Genomic DNA, 9,868 nt, shown 5'->3' on the forward strand with positions numbered 1-9,868 from the left:
GTGTGTGTGTGAGTGTGTGTGTGTGTGTGTGTGAGTGTGTGACTGTGTGTGTGTGTGTTACTCCAGTCGTGTCCAGATGAAGTTGGCTGCGTTTCATTTGTTTATGCTGCTGTTCTTGTTGTCAGTATACCGGAAGCATCCATGGATGGATGGATTAATTAAAAATGTCTGCTGAATGTAATGAATAGAGGCCTCAAAAACATGCCCCACAAATTATTTTTATCTCTCTAAATGTTTTTTGTTTTTGCTCTGATTGTTTTTTTCTTTTTCTTAAGAGGCAACAATTTCCTTTTTCTTGCTAGCTAACTATTAGCATGTAGTACCGACCTCGGCCAGCAGGTGCCGCTATCAGTCAGCATGAACTCTTCTGCTGACAAGGTGACAGAACCTCTGTCGTACTTCCTCTGTTGATTTATAAATGTATATTTATTGTGTAATAGAATTTCAAGAATGTTTTGTGAATCTTAATAATGAAAAAAACATATATTGTTAGAGAGTCTGACACACTGAACGTTTAATACTTAATAACTGTCAATCATTTTGTTGTACTTTTACAATGACAAAAAAGAGCTTGACTTGTTATCTGATCACTATGAGTAATAGTAATAATGATGCTTGATTTCTATCTGTGAGCATCATCATTGTAGTTATCTGCAGCTTCATACCAGCAGATGGCGCTGTGCTCATTCAGAACTGCACCTCAATGTTTTATAAAACACACACAGATCTTCATAAAGTTAAAGCAGCTGTGGATGTGAATGCTTAGTACATAATATAAATATGATGCACTAGTTAAACAAGCCAAAACTATCAGCATCCGCACTTAACCATTGTCCTCGCAGTTGCAGGTGCATTATGGACGTGTTGAACAGCCCAAGCGACCATGTTTGAACAGCAGCACCAAACCGCAGTGCCTCAGTTAAGCAGCCAATCAGCTTGCAGCCAGCCAAGACAAACAGAGCTATGATTGGCTCGTCTTACCAGCATCACTCCTCGCCCTCCACCGGTGGGATCTCCGTCTCTTTATGGACCTTATTGTATTTTAGCTTCGCTATATGCAATGCATAATTTAAATGAATTTAAACTGACTGAATAATGTTCAGAAGACTCTAGACGGTCATTTAAGGGTTAAACTTCTGCCGCACTGAGTCATGTGACACAACAACATGATGTTGATTTCCGTGAAGCGCTTCTACGGCGCAGCACCAACAAAAGTGCCTCTGGTAAGAAATCTCTTTATGTTTTTATATTGAATCCTGTTTGGTTGTAAAGTCGAGAGTCTCTAGTTTCATTTGATACGCCGCTTTAAAACATCTGTTCATGTTTCACGCCTCAGTGAGCTGATAAACATGATGTCCACATACGAGGACTTTGGGACAATATTCCCTCAAAAGATGAATAAATGGGTTCATGTAAAAACTGATAAATGTGTCTTTCAGAGGCTTTATATGAAGATAGGATGAAAATAAGCTGCATTTCAAACTGTTCTGAGACCAGTGCAGACAGACAGCACACTGGAGGTTAAGTCATGCACTAAATAGGGAGCAAGGGAGCATCCTATAGCTCTCCTATAACTGTTCTGAGACCAGTGCAGACAGACAGCACACTGGACGTTAAGTCATGCACTAAATAGGGAGCAAGGGAGCATCCTATAGCTCTCCTATAACTGTTCTGAGACCAGTGCAGACAGACAGCACACTGGAGGTTAAGTCATGCACTAAATAGGGAGCAAGGGAGCATCCTATGGCTCTCTATAACTGTTCTGAGACCAGTGCAGACAGACAGCACACTGGAGGTTAAGTCATGCACTAAATAAGGAGCAAGGGAGCATCCTATAGCTCTCTATAACTGTTCTGAGACCAGTGCAGACAGACAGCACACTGGAGGTTAAGTCATGCACTAAATAGGGAGCAAGGGAGCATCCTATAGCTCTCTATAACTGTTCTGAGTCCAGTGCAGACAGACAGACAGCACACTGGAGGTTAAGTCATGCACTAAATAGGGAGCAAGGGAGCATCCTATAGCTCTCCTATAACTGTTCTGAGACCAGTGCAGACAGACAGCACACTGGAGGTTAAGTCATTCACTAAACAGGGAGCAAGGGAGTATCCTATAGCTCTCTATAACTGTTCTGAGACCAGTGCAGACAGACAGCACACTGGAGGTTAAGTCATTCACTAAACAGGGAGCAAGGGAGTATCCTATAGCTCTCTATAACTGTTCTGAGACCAGTGCAGACAGACAGCACACTGGAGGTTAAGTCATGCACTAAATAGGGAGCAAGGGAGCATCCTATAGCTCTCTATAACTGTTCTGAGACCAGTGCAGACAGACAGCACACTGGAGGTTAAGTCATGCACTAAACAGGGAGCAAGGGAGTATCCTATAGCTCTCTATAACTGTTCTGAGACCAGTGCAGACAGACAGCACACTGGAGGTTAATTCATGCACTAAATAGGGAGCAAGGGAGCATCCTATAGCTCTCCTATAACTGTTCTGAGACCAGTGCAGACAGACAGCACACTGGAGGTTAAGTCATGCACTAAATAGGGAGCAAGGGAGCATCCTATGGCTCTCTATAACTGTTCTGAGACCAGTGCAGACAGACAGCACACTGGAGGTTAAGTCATGCACTAAATAGGGAGCAAGGGAGCATCCTATAGCTCTCTATAACTGTTCTGAGACCAGTGCAGACAGACAGCACACTGGAGGTTAAGTAATGCACTAAATAGGGAGCAAGGGAGTATCCTATAGCTCTCTATAACTGTTCTGAGTCCAGTGCAGACAGACAGCACACTGGAGGTTAAGTCATGCACTAAATAGGGAGCAAGGGAGTATCCTATAGCTCTCTATAACTGTTCTGAGTCCAGTGCAGACAGACAGCACACTGGAGGTTAAGTCATGCACTAATGGGGTTACCTCTAAACGGGCGGTGAGTCCTACCTCCCGCTGTGACCCTCGGTCACGCCCCTCTGCTCAACCGCCCTGAGGGGGGAGGACGAGGCGATGTGCGACTGGCCACCTGATCGTCATCATCATCAGTGGACAGAGAGAAACTCTCGCCTCCAGACTCGCCGTCACTGGATGAAACGGCACCTGTGGGGGGGTCGCGTTCGAGGGCGAGAGGGGCACGTTCACGCTGCTGGAGTCACTGGCATCATCATCAGAATCTGATTTGGACTCATCGAGGATCTCAGCGGATCTACACAACCAGATCATAATGATAATACCCATCGGGATCCAAGGGGACCTCTGGAGATTCGGGTGGCTCTATAAGAGGCTGCTCCAGGGGATTATCTGCACGCCGCGCTTCCTCTTCATCTGATTGGCCTTTTCCTACATGACAGGTGGATGAAAACATCAGTTGAAAATGAAGTCATTACTGCATCAGTGATTGTTAACAATAAGGCCGAGTATTAAGAAATTAAATAGGTTGAATTGGGATTTCGTGTTGCCTTTAACATCAAATTAATGACAAGAATGTTCTTCTGCATTTGTCCTGTTTGGGTTGCTAAGTCAGTACACTCATTGACCAATGCTAAAGCTCGGACCCGCGGTCTGTGTCCTCGTGTAAAACCAGTTGGATACCATTTTCAGTCTAGCAACTTTTCAAAAGGTCTCTGGAGTCTATTCATTATCTGATGGATCTCCTGTGACCTCATGCAAGCCGAGTCTTTACACATCTTTCATTGTTAATATCCAGAGCGAAGATGAGACAACATCTGAAATGACAAGACCTCTGACAGAGACGAAAGCAGAACAAGGACAGGTGGAGGAATCAAGATGCTTAAACACACAGAACACGGAGTCATAACTGTTCTGAGAGGACACAATCATCTAAGGTGGAGGACAAACCAGACAGCAGGATAAAGTATCCATAAAGTCACTGTAATGCACAATCAATACTGAGTACATGAAGAGGATTTTGAACATTAACAGTGGATCTAATGTCCTTCAGTGCTGCACCTTATGGAAGGTAAAAGAGTCTGAGCAGGTGGAGAGGACGATGCCCACACACACACACTCACACACACACACACACACACACACACTAGTGAAAATGCAATTACATTTACATTTATTCATTTGGCAGATGCTTTTATCCAAAGCGACTTACAGAAGAGGAGAACATCAGCGAATCATCTCAAGGAGACATTTGTACAAAAGTGCCGTATTACAAAGTTTCACTAGCATCAGAATGGCATTCAAAACATCTACAAGTGCAATTGATTTATTTATTTTTGTTATTGACTGGTTAAGTGCTCTAAGAAAAGATGCATTTTGAGTAGTTACTTGAAGATAGAGAGTGAGTTAGCTTCACGGATTGAGTTGGGAAGGTCATTCCACCATCGTGGTATGATGAAACTGAAAGTCCGGGAAAGTGTTTTGGTGCCTCTGTGTTTTGGTACAACAAGGCGACGTTCCTTAGCCGACCACAGGCTTCTGGCGGGAACGTAACTCTGCAGGAATGATTCTAGGTATGCTGGAGCAGATCCAGTGACAGTTCTGTGTGCAGCATCAGGGCCTTGAATTTAATACGTGCATCAACCGGCAGCCAGTGGAGAGAGACAAAAAGTGGTGTAACATGTGCTCTCTTAGGTTCATTAAAGACCAGAAGTGCTGCTGCATTCTGGATCATTTGGAGAGGTCTAATAGCACATGCAGGAAGGCCTGCAATGAGAGCGTTACAGTAGTCCAGTCTAGTTATGACAAGGGACTGAACGAGCAGTTGTGTGGCATGTACAGAGAGGAAGGATCTTATCTTCCTGATATTGTCGAGTGTAAATCTACATGATCTTGCAGTCTTTGAAATGTGGTCAGTGAAATTTAGCTCATCATCAATGGTTACCCCTAGATTTCTGACCGTTTTGGAAGGTGAAACTGTAGTTGGACCCAGCTGCACGGTGATGTTGTGTTCAACAGCAGGGTTGGCTGGAAAGACAAGGAGTTCTGTCTTGGCAGGGTTGAGTTGAATGTGGTGTTCCTTCATCCAGGCCGAGATGTCTGCCAGACAGGCAGCGATTCGAGTGGTCACTGTGGTGTCGTTGGGCTGGAAAGACAAGTAGAGTTGCGTGTCATCAGCGTAGCAGTGGTAAGAGAAACCATGTGACTGGATGATGGGTCCCAGTGATGTTGTGTATATGGAGAAGAAAAGTGGCCCAAGCACTGATCCCTGAGGTACCCCAGTAAGTAACTGGTGTGGCTTGGATACTTCCCCTCTCCATGCTACCTCAAAGGACCTTTCTGAGAGATAAGAGTTGAATCAGTCAAGCACAATTCCAGTGATACCCAGTTTAGAGAGGGTGGAGAGTAGGATCTGATGGTTGACTGTGTCAAAGGCAGCAGAAAGGTCCAGCAGAATCAGAACGGACGATCTCGATTCAGATTTCGCCTGTCTCAGCGACTCGATGACAGACAGCAGGGCAGTCTCAGTGGAGTGTCCACTTCTGAAGCCTGACTGATTGTCATCCAGCAGCTTGTTCTGTGAGAGAGAGGCGGAGATCTGATTGAAAACTGCCCTTTCAAGTGTTTTTGCCATGAATGGGATGAGAGAGACTGGTCTGTAGTCTTCTATCTTTGTGGGGTTAAGTGCAGGTTTTTTTGAGCCTGCTTCAATGTAGTGGGAAAGTGCCTGTAAGTAGAGATGTGTTAATTATGTGTGTAAGTGCAGGTGGGATGGACGGAGAGATGGCCTGGAGAAGGTGGGACAGAATGGGGTCAAGGGAACAGGTGGTGGGGTGGTTGGAGAGGAGGAGACCTCAGTGTCAGGAGGAGAGAACATAGAGACAGAAGAGCTGCATACTGGCGACTGTTTGATGGGGTGTGGTGTTGAGACTGTATTGCTGATGATTGTAACCTTATTAGTAAAAAAATGTGGCCAATTATATTGTTACTATTCACTGTTGTCTTACCCGTGTGATCTGTTCATATCCTGCATGTGATGACGAGTCAGATGATGATTGATGAAAGAACTGGGTTAGTTTAAATGAGTTTAGTGTAACACCAGCTACACAAATCACTACAACATCTCATCATGTTTCATTGTCATGTTTACACCCGCTTCTGCCAGCATTTAGTAAAAATGGGTTTTAATTATGGAAGAACTGCAGCACTGTGAGTCACTCAACCTGAAACCTGTTTAAACCAACAAATAACCCAAAGTCTGTACATGTATTCATCAGAATCTCACTACAGCAAACAGACAGTACTTCATTTCAACACGTTTGGAAAGTGTTTCCTTGCTCAAACATCAGTAGTAGGTAAAAGGCGCACCTTTATCATCGAGCACTGAACGACCTCTTCGCTTCACTGAGAATTGTATTCGCTGTTATGAAGCAATACTGATATTAAATGCTTCCAGGAGACACAGAATAAGAGCTCATATAATGAGGGCTTAAATGGCTATTCCCATTCACTGACAGATCATTCCCGTGATCGCAACTCTTCTGCTGGATTGTGAGGAGACACTTTAATCTGTGGGTGGAGCTACATCTGAAGAATTGTGTGGCTGGTCGAGCTCTTGCACATCTATACCATCAAACGAGCACATGACCATCAATCTTTACATATGCTCATGACACTTCATCGTTCATGTGAACAAGCCGTTTCACTCACTTTAATGCGCATTTTAACTAATGCAGAACTCTAGAGAATCCACCTCCTAATTCTGAGAGTTTATTCACATAACAAACATTCAGAACTTCTTATGAGCCATTTCAAAACACGCATAAAATAGTTGGATGGAAACGGAGCTAGCTGGCGCGCACACACACACACACACACACACACTAACACACACACACACACTCACACACACAGACACACACACACTCACACACACACACACACACACACACACACACACACACACACACACACACACACACACACACATGTTGTGTTTCCATGTTTTATGGGGACTTTCCATAGACATAATGGTTTTTATACTGTACAAACTTTATATTCTATCCCCTAAACCTAAACCCTACCCCTAAACCTAACCCTCACAGAAAACTTTCTGCATTTTTACATTTTCAAAAAACATAATTTAGTATGATTTATAAGCTGTTTTCCTCATGGGGACCGACAAAATGTCCCCACAAGGTCAAAAATTTCGGGTTTTACTATCCTTATGGGGACATTTGGTCCCCACAAAGTGATAAATACATGCTCACACTCACTCACACACACACTCACTCTCTCTCTCTCTCACTCACACACTTATTCACTCACACACACACTCACTCTCTCTCTCACTCACACACACACATATACACACTTATTCACTCACACACACACATACACACACTCACTCTCTCTCTCACTCACACACACACACACTCACACACACATACACTCACACACTCTCTCTCTCACACACACAACACACACACTCTCTCTCTCTCACTCACACACACAACACTCACACACAGTCTCACACACACACTCTCTCTCACACACACAACACACACACTCTCTCTCTCTCACACACACAACACTCACACACACTGTCTCACACACACACACACTCTCTCTCACACACACAACACACACACTCTCTCTCTCACACACACACAACACTCACACACACTGTCTCACACACACACACTCTCTCACACACACAACACACACACTCTCTCTCTCACACACACACACACTCACACACACTGTCTCACACACACTGTCTCACACACACACACTCTCTCTCACACACACAACACACACACTCTCTCTCTCTCACACACACAACACTCACACACACTGTCTCACACACACTGTCTCACACACACACACTCTCTCTCACACACACAACACTCACACACACTGTCTCACACACACTGTCTCACACACACACACTCTCTCTCTCACACACACACAACACTCACACACACACTCTCTCTCACACACACAACACACACACTCTCTCTCTCTCACACACACAACACTCACACACACTGTCTCACACACACACACACTCTCTCTCACACACACACACACACACACTCTCTCTCACACACACACACACTCACACACACTGTCTCACACACACTGTCTCACACACACACACTCTCTCTCACACACACAACACACACACTCTCTCTCTCACACACACAACACTCACACACACTGTCTCACACACACACACTCTCTCTCACACACACACACACACTCTCTCTCTCACACACACAACACTCACACACACTGTCTCACACACACACTGTCTCACACACACACACTCTCTCTCACACACACAACACTCACTCACACACTGTCTCACACACACTGTCTCACACACACACACTCTCTCTCTCACACACACACAACACTCACACACACACTCTCTCTCACACACACACACACACACACTCTCTCTCTCACACACACAACACTCACACACACTGTCTCACACACACACACACTCTCTCACACACACACACACACACACTCTCTCTCTCACACACACACACACTCACACACACTGTCTCACACACACTGTCTCACACACACACACTCTCTCTCACACACACACACACACACACTCTCTCTCTCTCACACACACAACACTCACACACACTGTCTCACACACACACACTCTCTCTCACACACACAACACACACACTCTCTCTCTCTCACACACACAACACTCACACACACTGTCTCACACACACACTCTCTCTCTCACACACACAACACACACACTCTCTCTCTCACACACACTCTCTCTCTCTCACACACTCTCTCTCTCACACAAACACTCTCTCTCACACACACACACTCTCTCTCTCTCTCTCACACAAACACTCTCTCTCTCACACACACACACACACAACACTCACACTCTCTCACACACACACACACACACAACACTCACACACACACACTCTCTCACTCACACACACACACACACACACAACACACACACACACAACACTCACACACACACACTCTATATTGTTCTGTCATGAATATAAAGATCTGCTGAAGAGTGATAAATCAATGTTGGGATCGTCTCTTGAACATCTCTTGTGTTGTTTCTCTGAGCAAGGCATGCTGGGAGAGTTACATAAACAGCGTTTGACTGACTGTTATATAATTCAGATGTTTGAAAGCTATTTATAAAAGCATCTTTCAGAGAATTTGAGATGTTACGCTTGTGTTGAGCTCGTGTGATTGTAGTGGTTGTAAAGAGCATGAATGTATATTTGTGAGTTCTCTCACAATATATTGATCATGGAATTACAACAGGAACACAGAAAACGACTGATTACACAAACATTCCCTGAATCATCTGGAGTGGATTAACCCAACACAATTCTTGACGGCTTATCTTTGAGTACTCTGTTTAAGAACTTTACTCACTAAATCAACTATCTCATTAATTATTCAATCATGATGCATGCTGGGAACAGCAGCTTCAAAGCGTCAAGGTAAAGTTGTGTTCTCCTGTATTATCACTACGGTTAAATATGGAACTGTAGTAAATAATGATCAATGTATTGTGAGGACACGCAGAACTATTAAAGAAAACTGATTTTGCACAGAAGCGGGTCTGAGGAAGATTTGGGGACTGAAGATTATCCTACTGACTGCAGGAAAAAGACTTAAAGGGACAGTACACCCAAAAATAACAATTCTGTCATCATTTATTCACCCTCATGCCATACCAGATGTGTGTGACTTTCTTTCTTCTGCAGAACACAAATTAAGATTATTAGAAGAATATTTCAGCTCTGTCAGTCCATACAATGCAAGTGAATGGTGACCAGAACTTTGAAGCTACAAAAAAGCACATAAAGGCAGCATAAAAGTAATCCATAAGACTCCAGTGGCTAACACACACACACATTCTCTCTATCTCTCACTCACA

The sequence above is a fragment of the Xyrauchen texanus genome, chromosome 41 (genome assembly GCF_025860055.1).
Source record: "Xyrauchen texanus isolate HMW12.3.18 chromosome 41, RBS_HiC_50CHRs, whole genome shotgun sequence".
Taxonomy (NCBI): domain Eukaryota; kingdom Metazoa; phylum Chordata; class Actinopteri; order Cypriniformes; family Catostomidae; genus Xyrauchen; species Xyrauchen texanus.